Genomic DNA, 22053 nt, shown 5'->3' on the forward strand with positions numbered 1-22053 from the left:
TGGTAGTTTTCCACTTGCTGCTCACACACCCTGACCCTCTTTGGTTCTTTGTCACTTGGCCCCATAAAAACGCCCACTTCAGGGAACTAGAACGCTTGCTCCCACCACCCACCGCCCCAGTGGTATGTGGGGAAGAGAGTTAGAAGTTCACATACTCTCACGCCTTTGTTTTCTTGTGTGGTTCTCTCTGCACAAGCACCTCTAAACAAGCCAAGTGGTTGTCATTGTTGCCACATGATTTTGTACCGGCAGCTTCCTTCCATCCTCCCATCCTCCAGGAAGGTGGGCAGCAGGAGAGAGTTAACTATTTGATGTACAGTTCATAACATGAGTGGGCACGGACAACAAAGCCAGCCTGGATGCTCTGAGATGGGCCGCTTGGTAATCGGAGGGCCTCTTTCCACCTGCAAGGCTTCTTTACAGTTGAATAGACACTGCAAAGAATAAGCACTCTTATCTTCCTTGGGGAAATAAATGTGTTTTCTCAGGGAGCTGGAAAATTCTCCCGTTAAGTATAAACATTTAGAGGGGAAAAAAAGAGATAAACTCCCTAATTCTACTAACTAGGGGTAACCTGTTGGATCATATGTTCTCGCCTCTATCACTGTTTATTTCTAAGGTCTGTGCAGCCAGAATTCTGTCCACATTAGTTTCAAGAAGGAAGAAGCAATCCTTCCATTCCTTTCCCTGCTTCCGACCCAGAGCGTTCAAACAGCTGGACGCCTTTGAGAAAAATGACTTTAATCATGACAAAAACATACTACTTGCAACACAGAACTGAGAAAGAAAAGAAAAACATTTTCTGTGATCGTTTTTCCTTTGCATTTCTGAAAAGTGAGGGAAATTTTCATTTTAAAAAAATGCCATAAAACTGTCTCAGGGTCCCCTCCACATAGATGAGAGAGGACAGCCATGAAAAGAAATTACAGAATGAGGAAGCAGCACTGTTCTGATCCTCCACTGCTTCTTTTCAGAAGTGGATCTTTCCAGAAACTTCTAAACATCTAATAAAAAGCCAAATGTTTTTAAGTTATGAGTGACTTTTCAGAAAGGTGTCCCATGGCCTCAAAAATGAATAAGATAAATCTGTATGGAAGCAAGAACTCGATCAAAATGAATCAGCTTCTTTCTCAGCTAGAGATTCGTCTAAAGGATTGTGTTGAACCATTATTCTTGGTGATTGTGGACTGATGTTTCTGGAAGTAAAAATGTCCTGGCCAAATGGGGGACAAAAGAATGTGGTCAGAAGAGTTCCTTGGAGTTTGTACTCAGTTCAAATACAGACTGAGTCATTTCCTAGTTGTGTCCTCTTGAGCAAATAACTCGGCTTCTGTAACCTGAGTTTCCTCATCTACAAAATGGAAGTAAAAATAAATACAGCCCCATCCATCATAGGTTCTCAAGAAGATGAAAAGATAAGATAAAGTGCTTCAAGATACTGACTTCTTAAGATGGCACCTGGTATCTCTTATGCAGTTGTTAAAAGAAAACCTCCATTATTATTACCATACAGAAGAATCACAAAGATGATTAATTGCTGCTGGTACACCTGACTTCTCCTCCTGGGTACAAGGACTTGAAGCTAAAGCAAATCGATGGAGGTTTTCCTATATAGAAGCACCTTTAATGTAGACTCAAAACCAGACTGAATCATATTCACAAAATCAACTAATAAAAAACTTCCATAGTGTCAGGTCCCAAGGGGAGGTTCTCAGGGATGAGAAGAGGACTAAATTTTGTCCTCCCAAAACTCATATGTTGGATACTGGGTGAAGTAAGTCAGACAGAGAAAGAGAGATATAATATGATATCCCTTATATGTGAAGGTATCTCAGTCGTGTGTGACTCTTTGTGACCCCATGGACTATACAGTCCATGGAATTCTCCAGGCCAGAATACTGAAGTGGGTAGCTGTTCCCTTCTCCAGGGGATCTTCCCAGCCCAGGGGTCAAACCCAGGTCTCTTGTATTACAGGTAGACTCTTTGCCAGCTGAGCCACAGGAGGACCCCAGATTCCCTTACAGGCAGAATCTAAAAAGAAATGATACAAATGAACATATTTACAAAGCAGAAACAGACTCACAGACTTAGAGAACAAATTTATGGTTACCAGGGGGGAAGGTTGGTGGGAAGGAATAGTTAGGGAGTTTGGGATCAATATATACACACTGTTGTGTTTAAAATGAATAACCAACAAAGACCTACTATATAGCACAGGGAACTCTGCTCAGTGTTATGTGGCAGCCTGGACGGGAGGGTAGTTTGGGGGAGAATGGATACACCTATATGTATAGCTGAGTCCCTTTGCTGTCCACTTGAAACTCACAACATTGTTAATTGGCTATACTCCAATACAAAATAAAATTTTTTTTAATTTAAATTAAAAAAAATTCATATGTTGGAAGTCCAAACCCCCAAGTGGTTGTTTTAGGAGCTAAGTAAAGGTTACATGAGTTCACAAAACTGGGGTCCCAGTCAAATAGGATTAGTGGCCTGCTAAGAAGAAGGTGCCCCAAATGGTGCCCCAAATGCAGGCACCGATGACAAGCAAGGACAGAGCAAAAGGGTGGCCATGTGCAAGTGATGAAGACAGCTCTTACCGGGATCCGAACCAGCCAGTACGTTCATCTTGGACTTCCCAGTCTCCAGAACTGATAACGAATGTTGTTGCTCAAGCCACCCAGTCTGCAGTACTCTTTGTTTTTTATGGGAATTAGAAATAACTAAGAAAGATGTCACTTTCTTCTTTCCCCACCAGCAATAAATTGAAAATGTGCCTTAATGAATACAGAATGCCTCCTTTCTCAAATAGCTCTGTCCTAGTCTTGAAGGATGGCCAGTGTGTGTAAAATTTATAATGGTTTTATCTAATTTTGGAAGGTAAATATACATCAAATCCCATATTTTAGGTGAAGTAACTTTCACAAGAGGAAGAAAACTCACCTCCCACTGGAGAGCCATGATGTACACACCGTCAACTGGAGAATATATTTTGTTGCACAATTTTAAAATCTCGGCAGGACTGAGCAAGAAAGCCGCTCCCGACGACTTTTGTAAGAAACCTCCTTGAAGCTTGGAGGCTTAGTTCGCTGCTGACACACATTTCTGCAACCGATTCACATGTCTGAAAACAGATGTTATCATCAGTTATGGAAATTATAGTTTCCCCAAGGCAGTGGGCAGCGTACCAAGAGAGATGAAAATATAGATAGAGGATGAATAAATTCTAAAAAGTTCTAGTAATTTCTGCAGAAACAAGTTAGGTGGCCTTCAGCTCTGCTCTGAGCAAAATGTTGCACAGTCCTTTGAGCCCTCAATGGGCGGCTGGTGCCAGACAGTGGCAAAGGTTCTGGGCCAGGAGCCAGGAAATTCCAGTTCAAATCCACTAGCTCGATGACTATTCATTGAGGACCTAGTACACGTTATGGTAAAGTGGAAGGGAACAGAGACAAAACAAAACTACCAGGTCCAGTCCTGGTCTGCCTTTGGCCAGGGCCAGATGACCTTGGGGGAGCTGGTCACTCTTCCCGTGCCCTAGCTTCCCACAGTGGATGGGATGGACTGAGAACAGTGCCTGCACGTCTTCAGAGGCCCCATGTGTTTGCTGCCATCATCACTGCCACTTTGGCCAGGGTCCATCCCAGGACTGGCCTTGGCACCCCCTTCCCAATACTTCACAGCTCTACATGGCTTTTCATGAAACATTTAGTCTGCCAGTGCTTCAGCTTCCTCATTCGTAGATTGGAGAAGGTAGTGCAGATGAACTGAAATAAACCATGCAAAATGCATGGTATAAAATGATTGTAAGGTTAATATTGGAAGGAAATCAAAAAAGAGGAGATGCACATACACATACAACCAATTCACTCTGCTGTATGGCAGAAACTAACACAGCATTGTAAAATAACTATATTCCAATAAGGGCTTCCCAGGTGGCACCAGGGGCTAGAGAATCACCTGCCAATGCAGGATATGCAAGAGACGCAGCTTTGATCCCTGGGTTGGGAAGATCCCCTGGAGTAGGAAATGGCACCCAACTCAAGTATTCTTGCCTGGAAAATTCCATGGACAGAGGAACCTGGCAATCTACAGTCCATGAGGCAGAAAGGAGTCAGACACAACTGAGCACAAATACTGCAATAAAAATTAATTAATAAAAATAAGGTTAATATTCTTTTTCCATTCACTTCCATCTCTCCCACTCTCCCATTACCACTGAATTATTCACCGCAGAGAGTCCTTCGCAGACCCAGGCTACAGACACACCCTGATGATGTCCATGGGTGAGAGAGGGCATTGTGATTTCTTTTTTTTTTCCATTTATTTTTATTAGTTGGAGGCTAATTACTTTACAATATTGTATGGCTTTTGTCATACGTTGACATGAATCAGCCATGGATTTACATGTGTTCCCCATCCCAATCCCCCCTCCCACCTCCCTCTCTACCCAATCCCTCTGGGTCTTCCCAGTGCACCAGGCCCGAGCACTTGTCTCGTGCATCCAACCTGGGCTGCTGATCTCTTTCACCCTAGATAACATACATGTTTTGATGCTGTTCTCTCTAAACACCCCACCCTCGCCTTCTCCCACAGAGTCCAAAAGTCTGTTCTGTACATCTGTGTCTCTTTTTCTGTTTTGCATATAGGGTTATCATTACCATCTTTCTAAATTCCATATATATGTGTTAGTATACTGTATTGGTCTTTATTTTTCTGGCTTACTTCACTTTGTATAATGGGTTCCAGTTTCATCCATCTCATTAGAACTGATTCAAATGAATTATTTTTAATGACTGAGTAATATTCCATGGTGTATAAGTACCACAGCTTCCTTATCCATTCGTCTGCTGATGGGCATCTAGGTTGCTTCCATGTCCTGGCTATTATAAACAGTGCTGTGATGAACATTGGGGTGCACATGTCTCTTTCAGATCTGGTTTCCTCAGGGTGTATGCCCAGAAGTGGGATTGCTGGGTCATATGGCAGACCTCGAATAGCCAAAGTAATCTTGAGAAAGAAGAATGGAACTGGAGGAATCAACCTGCCTGACTTCAGACTCTACTACAAAGCCACAGTCATCAAGACAGTATGGTACTGGCACAAAGACAGAAATATAGATCAATGGAACAGAATAGACAGCCCAGAGATAAATCCACGAACCTATGGACACCTTATCTTCAACAAAGGAGGCAAGAATATACATTAGAAAAAAGACAACCTCTTTAACAAATGGTGCTAGGAAAACTGGTCAACCACTTGTAAAAGAATGAAACTAGAACACTTTCTAACACCATACACAAAAATAAACTCAAAATGGATTAAAGATCTAAATGTAAGACCAGAAACTATAAAACTCCTAGAGGAGAACATAGGCAAAACACTCTCCGACATAAACCACAGCAGGATCCTCTATGACCCACCTCCCAGAATATTGGAAATAAAAGCAAAAATAAACAAATGGGACCTAATTAAAATTAAAAGCTTCTGCACAACAAAGGAAACTATAAGCAAGGTGAAAAGACAGCCCTCAGATTGGGAGAAAATAATAGCAAACGAAGCAATAGACAAAGGATTAATCTCAAAAATATACAAGCAACTCCTACAGCTCAATTCCAGAAAAATAAATGACCCAATCAAAAAATAGGCCAAGGAACTAAACAGACATTTCTCCAAAGAAGACATACAGATGGCTAACAAACACATGAAAAGATGCTCAACATCACTCATTATCAAAGAACTGCAAATCAAAACCACAACGAGGTACCATTACACGCCAGTCAGAATGGCTGCTATCCAAAAGTCTACAAGCAATAAATGCTGGAGAGGGTGTGGAGAAAAGGGAACCCTCTTACACTGTTGGTGGGAATGCAAACTAGTACAGCCACTATGGAGAACAGTGTGGAGATTCCTTAGAAAACTGGAAATAGAACTGCCATACGACCCACTGTGATTTCTTTTGTGAGCTTTGTCTCTTTGATCATCTGTAGTCAGGGTCTCACACATACAGCACACACTGGAAATAGAAATAATTGTCTAAATCAGGGGTCTGCAAACTTTTTCTGTAAAGGGCCAGACAGTAAATATCTTTGGCTTTGTGGGCTACGTGGTCTCTGTCACAACTATTCAACTTGTGGAATGTGTGAAAGCAGGCTTAGACAATCTGTAAACAAATGAACACAGTTGTGTTCTAATAAAACTTTATTTATAAAAAACAGGCAGTGGGCCAGATTTGGCCTGTTGGCTGTACTTTGTTACCCCTGATCCGGATTCATCCATTCAACAGATACTCTGTGCCTCATACATGAAAGATATTGTCCCTGGTGCTGGGGATATTGCTGAAAACAAAATAATGTCCTTGCCCTAACCACATCATAAAGGTGTTATTCTTGTCCATTTCTCACACTGAGGAGACCAAGTGAAGACACTTTTTCCCAAAAGGAATAATCGTCTGTGTGAGAGGCTACTAGAAGTGTGAATGAACTGAGGACTGAGAACTGATCACCAGATTCAACAAGGAAGAAACCACTGGGTGACGAGAGCAGTGTCCCTGGAACAGTGGAGACAGAAGCCTGTTGAGCGAAATCCAGCGGGACTGGAGGTGAGGACAGGGCAGAAGCGGGTTGTGAACGGAAGCGCGGGAGCAGGCGGAGGGCACTGGGGGCTCGGGCCTGGGCTGTACTGGGTCTTCATTGCAGCACGTAGACTTCCCATTGTGACGCCGCGCCAGTCGCAGCGCGCGGGTTTGGTTGCTCTGGGGCATGTGGGATCTCAGTTCCCTGACCAGGGATCAAACCTACATGCCCTGCATTGGAAGGCAGATTCTCGACTACTGGACCACAGAGAAGTCACGTGTTTCAAGATGAGAACCTTAGAGCACGTTTGCACAGAGCAAGATGCAAAAGTCTTGTCTGACTCTTTGTGACCCCATAGACTGTAGCCCGCCAGGCTGCTCTGTCCACGGGGATTCTCCAGACAAGAATACTGGAACCGGCTGCCATGCCCTCCTCCAGGGGATCTTCCCAACCCAGGGATCACCATCTGAGCTACCAGGAAAGCCCTGAGAGGAGATAAAGACATTCAAGACAGCCATCTCAGAGGGTAGGAGAGTGTATGGATCAGTGACAAGGAACCAGCTTGCCAGGCAGCACTGAGGTCCCTCCAGAAGCGTGTCCAGCCAGCAGAGCTATTGACCCTTGTGGGAAGAATCGTCCCACTAGGACCCCTGCCAGGCCGCTGGCCAGCCTACAGTGTGTACCCCTTCAGGTTGGATGTCTACTTCTGGTGCCATCAGAGGTGGCCTTGGGGCAGGAATCATAGGCTGCTCCCTCTGCTTGACTGTCCATGACTGTCCTGTGTTGAGTGGGGGTTATTTCCCAGAGGAATCTGTAGGCATCAAGACTTAGAAGTGGGTGAGAGTGAATAACAGTCTGGGGTTAGGTCTGGGAATATCCACTTGACGTCATGTGACTTTGATTTAGCCCATGACAATGAAATCCAGAAGTTGTACAATACTCAGCGTGTCTAAGACAACACTCAGATCCTGCTCTATTTTTTTTTTAATTCTTGCATATCTGAGGTGGGAGGCAACTCCAGTCTTGTACTACCATCTATCCTGTCCTTAATATGCACCAGACATTGTGCTAATAGTCATCAAAATATGTTCTTTCAAGTCATCCTTAAAACAATACTGTGGTCAGAAGTGCTACTGAGTCCATTTCACAGATGAAGTATCCAAAGTTGAGTATGCTCAAAGACACATGGCAGAACACGTAACCAGGTCAGGCAGACCTCAAAGTCTGTGCTCTCAACCACAAGCATCAACTGCAAATACCTCTCATTCAGTTAGAGGCGAGATTTGACTGCAAGTAACAGAAACTCCCAAAATATCAACTTAAACAAATTAGGGTTATTTTTTTTCCATCATGTAAAAAATAAAATTCAGTGGTAAATAGTGCAGGACTGGTATGGAAGCAGTACAACACCTTCTAAAAGTGACATTTCTCCTATCTTTCTGTATGCCTATCCTCAGTTTGTGAACTTTGCACTCATGGTCACCTCATGGCTACATGGTGGCAACTCCACTTCCAGCATCGCATCAGCATTCCAAGCAGAAGAAAGAGACAGATGGAGGACAAAAGATGCATGTCAATTTATTCCCTCACACTTCACCTCTTTTTCTGTGTTCTTTTAAAGAGTTTACCTGGAAGCCCCAACCCACAACATCTGCCTACATCACATTGGCTGCAACTGTCCCCAGCCCTCTCTGGCTAAAAGTATAGAATCTTAGCTGAGTCCAACCCTAAAGAAAGATGGTGCTCTACTACCATTTCCATTGTTTCTGTAGCAAACCCCCTTTGCCAGCACTGGTGAGGCACCATGAATTCTTTAAGATTAAAAAGCCACATAGTATCACTGGAACGTTTCTATACCTGTGCAGTGTGGTTATGTCACAGAGAAGCTCTTACTTATCATCTGAAGGAAATACTGAACATCTTCAGAATGACTGATTGGTCCCCATGAGGAATAAGGTACCAAGAACAGCCCAACTGTCAAAATTCACTCACTGATTTCCCAAAGCATGCCCCAGGGGTCTGAATTTTCACAAAGGGGACAGGCACAATTCTTCCTGGCTCACTGCACCAACCCCCTAGAAGAATTTCTTTCTCTTTCTTCTTGGAAAGAAGACTCCTCCCCTTTGAAAAAGAGACTAAGGAATTTATGCTTCCAAGGAAACAAGATGCTCTTAAATCAGTTCCATGTGTATCTGGAGGGTTGATGCTAATGTGTTTAAGGCTTGATGATAGCATCTTGCATTTGTGTGGTCCCTTTATTACAATTGATGAGCCAATGTTGATACATCATTATTAACTGAATTTCATAGCTTACAAGGGCTCATTCTTTATCTGTGCTTTCTATGTGTTTGGACAAACGTATAATGATATGTATTCACCACTGTAGTACCATACAAAGTAGTGTTTTCACTGCTCTAAAAATCCTCTTGTGAGCCACTTTTTTATCCCACACTTCTCCGAGCCCTTGATTACCACTAACCTATTTACTGTCTCCATAGTCTTGCCTTTTCCTGAATGTCACACCATTGGACTCAAATAGAATGTAGCTTTCCCAGATTGGCTTCTTTCACTTAGTGATACGCATTCAGGGTTCCTCTATGTCTTGTCGTGGTTTGATAGCTCCTTTCCTCTAACTGTGGAATAATATTCTATTGTCTGGATGTACCACGCTATTTGTCTATTCACCTACTGAAGGAGTTCTTGGTTGATTCCACTTTGGGGAAATTAATGAATAAAGCTGCTATAAACCTACCTGTGCAGGTTTTTTGTGTGGACATAAGTTTCTAATTCTTTGGAGTAAGTATGAAAAAGTGGTACTGCAGGATTGTATGCTTAGAGCATCTTTAGTTTTATAAGAAACTGTCAAACTGACTTCCCAAGGGGGCTGTACCATTTCACGTTCCCATCAGCGACCAGTGAGTGTTCATTTTGCTCCAAATCCTCCCCAGCACTTGCTGTTGTCAGTGTCTTGAATCTTAACCGCTTCAGTATTTCTAAATTCATTCATTCAATAAATACTTAATGTGCACCTACTGAGTGTCATACATTAGCGAGAGTCCTCTCTTCAGGTGCTCAGAGCTCAAAACACCTTTAGTTTTAAGGCTGAATGTTTGGGAGACTCCTGCATCTTTTTGATCAACGATTTCTAAGCTTTATCTGGCATCTGAATCAGAGGGCTTGTTAAAACATAGATTGTAATGGGCAGGAGCAGGAGGCAAGGCATACGTCCAGGGTGTCTGATTCAGTAGGTCTGGGATGGGACCCAAGAATTTATGTTTCTAACAAGTTTCTAGAGGCTGTTGATGCTATTGGTCCAGGAGCCACACCTTGAGATCACTAATCTAGATGTTTCTCAAGTTAAAGAAAAACATCACGTGAGACAACTACAACCTTCATAGTAAGCTCTATTTTAAGACTTTGGGGACACACCTGGTCCCAGTGAAAGTTCATGACATCTATGCTTCACCTGCTCCTAAAAGTTCTCAAGACTCTCTGGAGCACCTTAGTTTAAATACCTTTTTCCTTCCAGAACAGGTGTTATAGCCACGCTTTCCGGGAAACAGACTCACTCAGAAGGACAATGCAGATAGTGGAGTGCAGTTTATTACACCGGCGGGCCCAAGGCAGAGTCTCCTCTTAGCCAAGGACCCCGTCCAGCATTTGTGAAAATCTTTTATACCCCATGTGTACGTGTCCAAACCCACCACCTACCCCATGTGTATGTGTCCAAACCCTCCACCTACCCCATGTGTACGTGTCCAAACCCACCACCTCAATTCCCTTGAGACTTACATAAACAAAGGTAGGGTAAATACAACTACAATAACCCCATCATTCACGTGTTATGTGTTCAAACAGTCAATAATCAATAAGCCCGCAGTTACATTCCAACCAGTTAATAATCAATAAGCCTGTGATTTCATCCTGATAGATACGGAAAAAGTTTATGACCTGTCCGGAGACAGGGGTGATTACGGTATGCTTCCTCTTAGGAAATGAGTAACCTGGATGTGATCTTCAAGATTCCCCTGTCTGGAGGGGGTCTTATCCTTCCATTGTCATTCCCACAGGCACTAAGCAGAGAGTTCAGAGTCCACTGGAGAGGCAGCCGAAAACGATCAGCACGGACAGGCCTGAGATGGAGTCCTGGCCCTATGAATTCCTTCTTCACAGGAAGCATTTGATAGGCTCATCATCACTGTCAGGGGAGGCAACTCTGGTGGAAAACCCTAGCATGAAGATTCCTTCTGGAACATCAAGCATCCATTGACATCTGAGGCTATGTTAACGCATTCTGATAAGCATGAATCACAGAGACGGTGGTGGGAGAAAGTGGCAACAGCTGTCTCGTCCCCCTGGTGCTAAGTTTTGTGCTGAGCCCCCATACACCAGGTGACCCCAAGACCTCTGTCACTGATGGTTCACATCTCAAAAACAGTGTCATCTTCAGGACAGACCTGACTGTGACCCCGGGAGTCAGCCCGTCCGGCAGCCACTTTGCCTTTACAGCCTCATCTGCATCTCTGTCCTAAGAAGTCACACTCAAGGTGATGCTGTCTCCAGAGGGAATCCAGTTTTCATTGTCATTCTGCTTGTCAGCATTCGTTGTTCCTGACTGTGCCAGACACTGTGCCAGGCATTCCACATGCCTTCTGCTGAATCTTCCCAAAGGCCTCCAAAGGTGGGTCCTATTGGCATCACCATCCCCAGTTTACAGATGAAGAAACCGAGGTGCAGTCCCGTGAAGACACAGGCTCCAGGCCACACAGCTAATAAGTGACAGAACCAGAATTTAAACTCAGCTCAGGCTGATATACCAGACTATAATGTAGAAGGGCAGATATGAGCCAAGCTACTAAGATATGGACCTAGAAGATAAGAGGTAAAGTCTAGAATCAAAAACAGAGACTTCTGTGAAATGGGTCTCCAACTGGAAATCGCCTTTCATCTTCCGGTTGCTGTGGAGCTCTATGCATACCCATGGACAGTGCTTCTCTTGGGCCATGCAGTAATAGAATTATTTACACTTCATTCGTCTCTTCTGCTCTGGAGTGTTGTCCAAAGACGGCACTGGGAAAGGTATATGCTTAAGAAATGGATGGATGGATGAAGAGTGGTCAAAGTGAGCACATCTAGCACCGAAATCTTGGTTTCTAAAGCTGTTCTCCAATATAAGGATATAGGGCTCCTTAGAGAAATGGCTGACGTAGGAATAGAGCAGGAAATATACAAGATGAGCCTAACACGGGATGCAGTGCCAGAAAGTAAGTATGAGCAGATAGGGTAGGGAGTTCCTGGAAAAAGAGAAACTGGAATGGCTTTCTTCACAGAAGAGAAGCCATTTTTGCCTTAAGCCATTTTGTGATCTAAGCTTGACCACAGTGCTTGCCCTTGAACAGGTCTCAGTAGTTACTAATCGTAGAGGAACAAAAGAATACAGAAATAAAACTACTGGTTTCAGGCAAGAGAAGTAACCATAGCAAAGATAAAGTATCAGTTGTAAAGACTCTGGCTTCCCACGTGGCTCAGTGGTAAAGAATCCACCTGCCAATGCAGGAGACCAGGGTTCAATCCCTGTATCAGGAAGATCCCATGGAGAAGGAAATGGCTACCCACTCCATTATTCTTGGAAACCCCATGAACAGAGGAGCCTGGTGGGCTATAGTCCATGGGGTTGCAAAACTGGTTGGACTTGACTCAGCAACTAAATAACAACAAAAACTCCCAGTTCTGTTTCAATGCTAAATATTAGCCCGAAGGCTCAACCACCAGATCAGCTGGAACTTAAGAGATGATGGTGTTGACCTTTTCTAAACCTCATGACTTCAATCCACTAAAGCTTGAACTCTGTCAACAACACAAGCCTGTTTGTGAATATGCATGTACCCTTAGCTTAAATGGAGAAGGGAATGGCTACCCACTCCAGTATTCTTGCCTGGGGAATCCCATGGACAGAGAAACCTGCACGGCTACAGTCCATGGGGTTGGAATGAGTCGGACTCAACTGAGCGACTAACACTTAGCTTAAAACTTCCCCAGTGTTCTGTTCAGGGAGACACTGCTTTGGGAAAGATCTTCAGTGTTTTCCTTACTTACTGCAAGTAATAATAAATCCTTATTTCTCCTGATCTTTGGCTTGGTTGTGTTTTTTGGCTGAACACCCACCAAGAAGCAAGCTCAATTTTTGGGTAACATGGAGGAGGAGGGGATCAGTGCAGAAAAAGGAAAGCATTTACAGTTCACAACATGAATATTTTCCCATGAAAGATTCATGTTATAGATGTATCATTGCTCTAATAATTGCTGTATTTTCCTGACCATATTACTTTCAGTTCAGTTCAGTTCAGTCACTCAGTCTTGTCTGACTCTTTGCGACCCCATGAATCTCAGCATGCCAGGCCTCCCTGTCCATCACCAACTCCTGGAGTTTACTCAAACTCATGTCCATCGAGTCGGTGATGCCATCCAGCCATCTCATCCTCTGTTATCCCCTTCTCCTCCTGCCCCCAATCCCTCCCAGCATCAGGGTCTTTTCCAATCAGTCAACTCTCCCCATGAGGTGGCCAAGGTATTGGAGTTTCAGCTTCAGCATCAGTCCTTCCAGTGAACACCCAGGACTGATCTCCTTTAGGATGGACTGGTTGGATCTCTTTGCAGTCCAAGGGACTCTCAAGAGTCTTCTCCAACACCACAGTTCAAAAGCATCAATTCTTCAGTGCTCAGCTTTCTTCACAGTCCAACTCTCACATCCATATATGACCACTGGAAAAACCATAGCCTTGACCAGATGGACCTTTGTTGGCAAAGTAATGTCTCTGCTTTTTAATATGCTATCTAGGTTGGTCATAACTTTCCTTCCAAGGAGTAAGCGTCTTTTAATTTCATGGCTGCAGTCACCATCTGCACTGATTGTGGAGCCCAAAAAAATAAAGCCTGCCACTGTTTCCACTGTTTCCCCATCTATTTGCCATGAAGTGATGGGACCAGATGCCATGATCTTAGTTTTCTGAATGTTGAGCTTTAAGCCAGCTTTTTCACTCTCCTCTTTCACTTTCATCAAGAGGCTTTTTCGTTCCTCTTCACTTTCTGCCCTAAGGGTGGTGTCATCTGTATATCTGAGGTTATTGATATTTCTCCTGGAAATCTTGATTTCAGCTTGTGCTTCTTCCAGCCCAGGGTTTCCCATGGTGCACTGTGCATATAAGTTAAATAAGCAGGGTGACAATATACAGCCTAGACATACTCCTTTTCCTATTTGGAACCAATCTGTTGTTCCATGTCTAACTGTTGCTTCCTGACCTGCATATAGGTTTCTCAAGAGGCAGGTCAGGTGGTCTGGTATTCCCATCTCTTTCAGAATTTTCCACAATTTATTGTGATCCACACAGTCAAAGGCTTTGGCATAGTCAATAAAGCAGAAATAGATGTTTTTCTGGAACTCTCTTGCTTTTTTGATGATCCAGCAGATGTTGGCAATTTGATCTCTGGTTCCTCTGCCTTTTCTAAAACCAGCTTGAACATCTGGAAGTTCACGGTTCATGTATTGCTGAAGCCTGGCTTGTTTAGTATAGCTAAAGAGTATAAGTCAGTACAACTATCCAAAGGCATACACCTTTCCTTGGAAAGAACCAGTATGGCTTAATAAAGAGCCTCCATCCAAAATTCACAATCCCTGAGCAGAAGAGGATCTCTGAAAGTTGTGATCCTTTTCTTAGAGGCCCTAGTTCCATTTTTAACCTCTATCAGAACCACCACACTGCCCCAGGCAGCCACAACAGGTAGATGATGCCAAGTACCGTTATTCCATGTGGTAGATAAAAGTCTGCATTTGCTTTGTCTGAATTGATGATCGTGGCATATCACAATCAAGCAAATAAATGATTCAGAAGGAAAGTTGCCCTACTGTGGCTGGTCAAGATGCTGGGCAAGAGTTCCAACAGTTCAATGAATTCCATATTTGACAACAGTCAGTCCTGCCGTATTCCAAGTGGAGTGACGTGTCCATCCACTCCTCCTTCCCCTATATTGATCACATGGAAACAAACCTCTGTTGACTGTATTTTCCAGTCTTCCTGGTGCAACTGGCTGAAGGACATCATTGGAAAGGGACTGAGGAGGAGGAAGGGAGAACCCAGGGGGCCACCCTCTTCCTCTCTTTGCTTCACAGGCTGTCTCAGCAGCTGCGGCATCTCCAGCATGGCTCCAGCTTCCACCAGATGCGCCCACCATGGGTGCTGGGTGACTCAGCTCCTGACTCTGCTAACACCCCTCCTTCCTCTGAGTCCCCAGCCTAAGGGACTGGGGGCTTCCTGCTCTTGCTGATTTTTGGATTCCTTCACTTCCCTTTGCTTGGCTTCTCAGAACTTTCATCAGCTGTGTAACCAGTTTCCTGTATTAAATATCCTCTATTTTAAATAGTTAGAGTGGGACTTCCCTGGTTGTGTAGTGGTTAAGAATCTGCCCACTAATGCAAGGGGACACGGGTTCGATCCTGGTTCGGGAGGATCCCATATGCCGCAGGGCAGCTAAGCCCGTGTTCCACAACTACTGAGCCCACACCCTAGAGCCTGCTAAGCCTCAACTACTAAGCCCACGTGCTGCAACTACTGAAGCCTGAGCACCCTAGAGCCCGTGCTCTGCAACAAGAGAAGCAACTGCAATGAAAAGGCCATGCACCATAACTAGAGAGTAGCTACAGCTCATAGCAACTAGAGAAAGCCCACATGCAACAACAAAGACCCAGCACAGCCATAAATAAATAAAACTTTTAATGAATAAATTAAAAAAAGACAGAGTAGATTCTGATTTCCTGATTAAACTTTGCAATGTCTAAGACCTGATATTTTTTATTTTCATCCAGATCAAGTAAAGGAAACACATACATTTTGAGATCAGTTTTCATCAGCCCTGGTCACTTTATATCACTTATTTCATAAGTGTTTATTGGAACAAGGTGGATCCCCATCACTGTGATGGAGTAATAAGAGGACCTGAGAGAAGGGTCCAGGGAAGCATGGCTGGACTTTATAGAACCTCCTGGCCCAACAACTCCAGCAAAATCAATGTATCTCCTCTAAAACTAATAAATTTGTGGGCTATACACGTTCAAGGACTTCCCTGGTGGCTCAGACTGTAAAGAATCTGCCTGCAATGCCGGAGACCCAGGTTCAATCCCTGGGTCAGGAAGATCCCCTGGAGGAGGGCATGGCAAACCACTCTGGTATTCTTGCCTGGAGAATCCCATGGACAGAGGAGCCTGGCGGGCTACAGTCCACGGGGTCACAAAGAGTCGGACACGACTGAGCAGCTAAACACAGCACAGCACACACTTTCAGGACTCTCCAAAGCCACACAGTGAAGGAAGCAACATTCTTCTTTGCTTGCTAGGTTGTCCAGGACACCACCTTGGTATTTCTAGGTTAACTAGACAAACTACAAAGAGCTTCCTTGATGGCTAAAAGATTCCTTCATTCATAAGAAGAAAGATGTAGTTTTGGCTTAATGTTGATGTTTTCATTTTGTCTTCTTGACTCCATTTGGCCGGGCCCTAGATGCCGTGGCTTGGGGTCTGTTGGAGAACTAGAGTGGTTTTGCAGTAATTAGGGACTATTTGTTTGAAGAGCCCCTTGTTACTTTTCGGGGGAAGGGTTGTCATTTGTTTCCATTGCTGTCTAACGTAATAGGCCTTGCCTAAGGTAACCAGATAGCTTAAAACTAAATTTTTCCTAACATAAGCAGTGCAGATAGGGCTTCCCAGGTGGCACAGTGGTAAAGAATCCACCTGCCAATGTAGGAGGCACAAGAGATGCGGGTTTGACCCCTGGTTAAGGAAGATCCCCCAGAGGAGGAAATGGCAACCCACTCCAGTATTCTTGCCTAGGGAATCCATGGACAGAGGAGACGGGCGGATCACAATCCATGGAGTCACAAAGAGTTGGACATGACTGAGCAACTGAGTAGAACACACACATGTGTGCACACACACATACACACAAGCAATTCAGATCATTCAAATTTTATCAAAAAATTTTCAACTCCCAGCTACATTGACCTAACATGAGCGTCCTTTCAGCCACCAAATGTCATTCTAGATTCAGGTATAGCGCAAATTCCAAAAAGCATGCTTTTTGAGGACCAGGCAACTCAGACTCTTGGATGATTATATGTGCAGGGATCTGCATATGAATACACAGGCCCATATCCCTCCTATCATTAAGCTCCTGAACAGTGAGTTTCACTAAATTGCTTTTTTATCACTTGAAAACTGCTTGCTTCAGAAAAATGAGAAACTCAACAAAACAGTTTTATTGTTTTTCTCTTGCTTTTATCAATATGTTGCAATCACATACTGAAGGGCAAATTTCTTTTCAGAAGACACACAGAAACAACTTCTTAGAAACACTGTATTTGGGCAGATGGTGACCCATAACTGAGAACGGACAAGATACATGTATTAGTCAGCAAAAACAAAGACTCAGAAGGACTCCTGTCTTTTGTGGTTCAAACTTTCCCATCAATGGACACACAAGTTCAAAATGAAACCAATCTCATTCTCTTTACATCCACGGCTCACAAACTTTGGGGTACATCAGGATCACCTGTGGGTTGGCACAGTGCAAATTTTTGGCTCCAGTTCTCACATATTTGGTAGCTAGGAGCCCTCAAATCTGTAACTGAAATAGTTCCCCAGGTTCTGATGCAGGAGGGTCTCAAGAACATGCTTTGAGAAATGCTGAATGTGGCACCACTCGGAAGGCACAGCCCCAATCCCTGAATATAAGGTATTTTTACCTTAAAGCCAATTTCAATTTTAATTGACAGGTGCCACCAGCTGTTCATGCATGCTCAGTCACTAAGTCAAGTCCCACTCTTTGCAACCCCACAAACAGTAGCCCACCAGGCTCCTCTGTCCATGGGATTCTCCAGGTAAGAATTCTAGAATGGGTTGCCATTTCCTTCTCTGGGGATCTTCCTGACCAGGGATCCAACCCATGTCTCCTGCATTGGCAGGCGGATTCTTTACCACTGTGCCACCTGGGAAGCCCCTACCACCAGCTGTGCTGTAGTTGAATTAGCTGATGAGGACAGGTACGCTAGGAATCAGACAAAACCTTCTTCACTCGGTTCATACACAGAGGGTCCTTTCTCTTGTCTGAAACTCTTGTGGGGATACCAGAGATACACCATGTACTTTCACCCCATGTGCTCTCTCCCAAGGGGGAGAGGTCATTTGAAGAGCAAACCACTTACCCTCCTCAACCGGATTTCCTTGGGGGACTCTGCAAGTATTTTTTTAGAGCACGGCTCTCTGCCCAGACCTGGAGGTCCTCTCCTAATCAGTCCCTGGACAAGGTCTGACAGCCTGGGCCAAATTTGGAACAGGTTTCTGAAAGCCAATGTTGGAGTGTCTGTGACTGAGACCTGCCAAATGGTGTGTCAGGAATGTCTAGTTCCTTCCCCATGAAGAGTGACAGTGTTTAATGAAGAAACACAGCTCTGAAAATTGAGACATTCCCTGCATTATCTATATTCATTAAAACTGGAACAAAGCCCCAGGAGACGCAGACACCTCCTGTCATCGACACCTCACATTTTTCCAGTGGTTATTTAATATAAATGCCATGGAAGCTATTCTACAAGGACATACCACGTGACCACATCTGCCAGGCTGCTGTTTCCTTTTTTCTTGTCCAACCTGATACTGGCAGGTGGCAGGAAGGGGAGGTGCAAATTAAATGAAAACTTTAAGAACAAGATTCTGGCTGGGACCATCTACTGTACAGATTACCCAGGGGATAGGCATTTTATTTTGCTAAATGAAAGGGCTAGTTTATATCTCCCCTGGATCATTTTCTAATCTAACTGCAGTGAAAACATTCTCAGAAAGAAAGACTCACTTGTCCGCTTGCCCTTTATATCGCCACTGGTCATCCCACTCATGGAACTTGGGCAGGGATCTGCTGGGTCTGCTCGTGGACCAGGCCAGCAAACTCCTCCAGAAGGTGACTGACACCAGAATTTCACTGTTTCACAGTCAACCCAGAAGCCCTCAGCAGTGTCATGTGTAAGGATAGATGGCGTTCCAAGCCCATCTTTCGTGGACCGACATGGCTTGTTTCTGTGGCTCCTCTAGACAAGGAATCACAACTAACCCAAGCTGGGTAAATTCTATAGACTGGGTTTTTTGCTTGCTGGTTTGAGGCTTTATTTTTGCTGTTAAGCATATAACAGTTTTCCTCTGAAAGAATCCATGAAAAAATGGTTTCCCTATATAGCACAGAGAACTATACTCAGCATCCTATGAGAAACCATAATGGAAAAGAACACTTAAAAAAGAATGCATATATATATATGTGCATAACTGAATCACTTTACTGTACAGCAGACATGAACACAACATTGTAAATCAACTATGAAAGTGAAAGTGCGAGTTGCTCAGCCATTTCCAACCCTGTGCAACCCCCTGGACTGTAGCCCACCAGGCTCCTCTGTCCATGGGATTCTCCAGACAAGAATGCTGGAGTGGATTGCCATGCCCTTCTCCAGGGGATCTTCCTGACCCAGGGATTGAACCTGGGTCTCCAGCATTGCAGGCAGATTCTTAACCGTCTGCACCATCAACTATATTTCAATAAAAAATGAACAAAAAAACAAAAGCAAACAACAAAACAAAATGAACAAAAAATAAAAGATGGCACTCCAAGAACCACAGGAAATCCCCTACACCTGGTTCGTGGTAGGAACACCCAGGCTTCCTTCTCAGAATAAAAGCAAGGGAGCAGGCGTGGCCAGTGTCTGCCTCTCCCCGAGCCCTCCTACTTTCCTGCTTCTTCCTCTGACAGCAGTTGAGTGGCAAAAAGAGACCAAACCTAGAAAGCATTTGCATCCCAGCCCTCCAAGCCACGTGACTGTCGGCCAATTTCTGAGCTGTTCTGAGCCATCTTGACTCAACTGATAAAATCAGTGCGGGTAATCCTTCAAAGGATTGGGGAATGAATTCAGCGAGCTAGGGAATTAAAAAAAGGACCGAAAGGCTGTGTCTTTCTTTTTGTTTTGTCTTTTTTCCATGAGAGGGGGGAAAGATTCGAGGGTGGGAGGAAACTGTGGTTGTTCATGGGGTCCTTGGAAAATCTTTTCTTTGTTGATGCGTTAGGGTGTCTCCATTCCAACCACACAGCTGTAGTGATGTTTCAGTCATGTCTCTGCAGAGACCTGCCCATCTAGATTCAAGTGCACTGCACACAGCGTCCAGGGGGGCTTTCCATACAGCCTCTTTGATGACGATGATGAAGAAACCCTTTCCTGCCTGGAGGAACACAGTAATGCTTCTCACTAAAACTGATCTAACGTTCCCAGGAACATTCTTTGTGTGTATGTTGAGTGTAAATGGAAAACAACCTTTAAAACAGTCATTGTAGAGTTAGCTGAGGCTTTCAGATGACTTCATCTCTGAAATTATATGAATGATTATGTGTAGTGTGACTTTAGAATGAAATTTCCAAAGAGAAATTCTATAGCTGTACTTCCAGTGAAAATATAACGTGAGCCCTGTGTGTATGTGTGTTAGTTGCCCAATCTTTGCGAACCCGGGGACTGCAGCACGCCAAGCTCCTCTGTCCATGGGATTCTCCAGGCAAGAAAATTGGAATGGGTAGCCATGCCCTCCTCCAGGGGATCTTCTCAATCCGGGGATCGAACCCAGGTCTCCTGCATTGCAGGTGGATTCTTTACCATCTGAGCCACCAGGGTAAATTAATGTGAGCCAAACAGGTAGTTTAAAATTTTCTAGTAACCATGTCAAATAAGTAATTCAATCAATTCTAATACATTTTCTTTAACCCAATAATCCAATGTATTATCATTTGAACATGTCACCAATACAAAAAAAATTGTTAGTGAGACTTTACTTATTTCTCTCTCTCTCTCTCTCTTTTACAACAGGTCACATCCTTGTGTGCGTCTCAGTTCAGACTAGGTCTATTTCAGGTGCTCTACAGTCAGATGTGGCTCTCATACTGGACAGGGCATCTCTATACCTTTTTCAGCTTTTCACATCCCATTGCTAACAGGGAGCATCACAACACAGCAATCAACAGCAAAAGATTATCACTGAAAACTCCAAAACTGAATTCTTGGTGATCCCAGTAATAATTTACATTTCTCCTTACGAGTTCAAAAGGGCTTTCAGATAAATGATCTCATCAGATCCTCATAACAACCCATGACATGAACAAGGAAGATGTCATTTCCTCATATTACAACTGAGAAAACTAAAGCCTCAAAAATATTAAATAATTGGCCCAAACTCAAAGAGCTAGAGGTTAGTGAGTTAGGAACTTGAACTGACTCTTGGGATTTTAAATCCCCAGGTCTGGCTGAGAAAGAGGCAGCCACCTCCCTCTGTCATTACACTTCTGTGAAAGGGACGTCTGTTTGCATCCCTGACCAAAACATAGGGTCCAAGAGGGCAGGAACTGATAGACTCTGTCCACAGTGCCTGGCATGAAGCAGGCACATGGATCATATACCTGAATTAAATCCAACTGAACCAAAAGAGTCATCCACACCAGACCACTCATAGACATCACCCAAATCACCCCATCTCTGGGGATTTTGGTGGAGCCCCAACCACAAAAACCACCTACATGCTAAGGTCCTGAATTTACTTAGTTCACCCATTGATGTCCCTTTATTTCCCAACACACAAAACATGGGGATTTTTTTTTTTTCTGGGCTTCATGTGGCTCTGTTTTAATTCTCACTTTGTACTTTTGAATGGGAATTTACATCTCTAGTGGAAAACACACCTTGAAAGTAGATTCAAAGTTCCTTAAAAAACTAAAAATAGAAAGAACTACCATATGACTCAGCAATCCCACTCCTGGGTATATACCCAGAGAAAACTGTACCTCAAAAAAAGCATGCACCCAATGTTCACTGCAGCACTATTAACAACAGCCAGGACGTGGAAGCAACCTGCATGTCCATTGACAGAGGAATGGATAAAGAAGACGTGGCACATATTTACAATGGAATAGTACTCAGCCATAAAAAGGAATGAAATAATGCCATTTGCAGCGACATGGATAGATCTAACGACTACCATACTAAATGGAAAAGACATATATCATATACATGTGGAATTTTAAAAAATTATACAAATGAACTGATTTATGTTCTGCCCGTAGTCCGAGTCCCCGGTCGGGAAAGAAGACTCCTCGAAACAATGCAACTTGCAATAGGGGAATTTATTACTGACTCGAGCCAGGGCCTCCCGCCCTCACCAAGGGTGTGAGGACAAAAAGGCCTCGAGCCCAGTTCTCTCGGGTATTTATTAGGTCAAAAAAGGCAGCAGGTAGTTGGCGCAAGCGGATTGGTTACACAGTTGCAAGGCAAATTTTGTTGGCCCAACGTGGGGCTTTCAGCTTTCCCCTGATAGGTTCCCTTTTTTCTTGCTAGGCATATGTTGATTGGCTAGCTC

General features: G+C 43.9%; 1 long non-coding RNA gene across 1 annotated transcript in view; it reads right to left on the minus strand.

Annotated features, from left to right (window-relative positions):
* Nucleotides 1-1906: 1906 nt before the first annotated feature.
* Nucleotides 1907-22053, minus strand: part of LOC122687496 — a 29094-nt gene continuing 8947 nt past the window's right edge. Inside the window, exons 2-3 of the long non-coding RNA XR_006339158.1 lie at nt 2944-3124; nt 1907-2031 (exon numbers count right to left, since the gene is read on the minus strand). This is a non-coding gene — a long non-coding RNA (uncharacterized LOC122687496). The remainder of the gene's footprint in view (nt 2032-2943; nt 3125-22053) is intronic.

Source organism: Cervus elaphus, chromosome 31 (assembly GCF_910594005.1).
Source record: "Cervus elaphus chromosome 31, mCerEla1.1, whole genome shotgun sequence".
NCBI classification, from domain to species: Eukaryota; Metazoa; Chordata; class Mammalia; order Artiodactyla; family Cervidae; genus Cervus; species Cervus elaphus.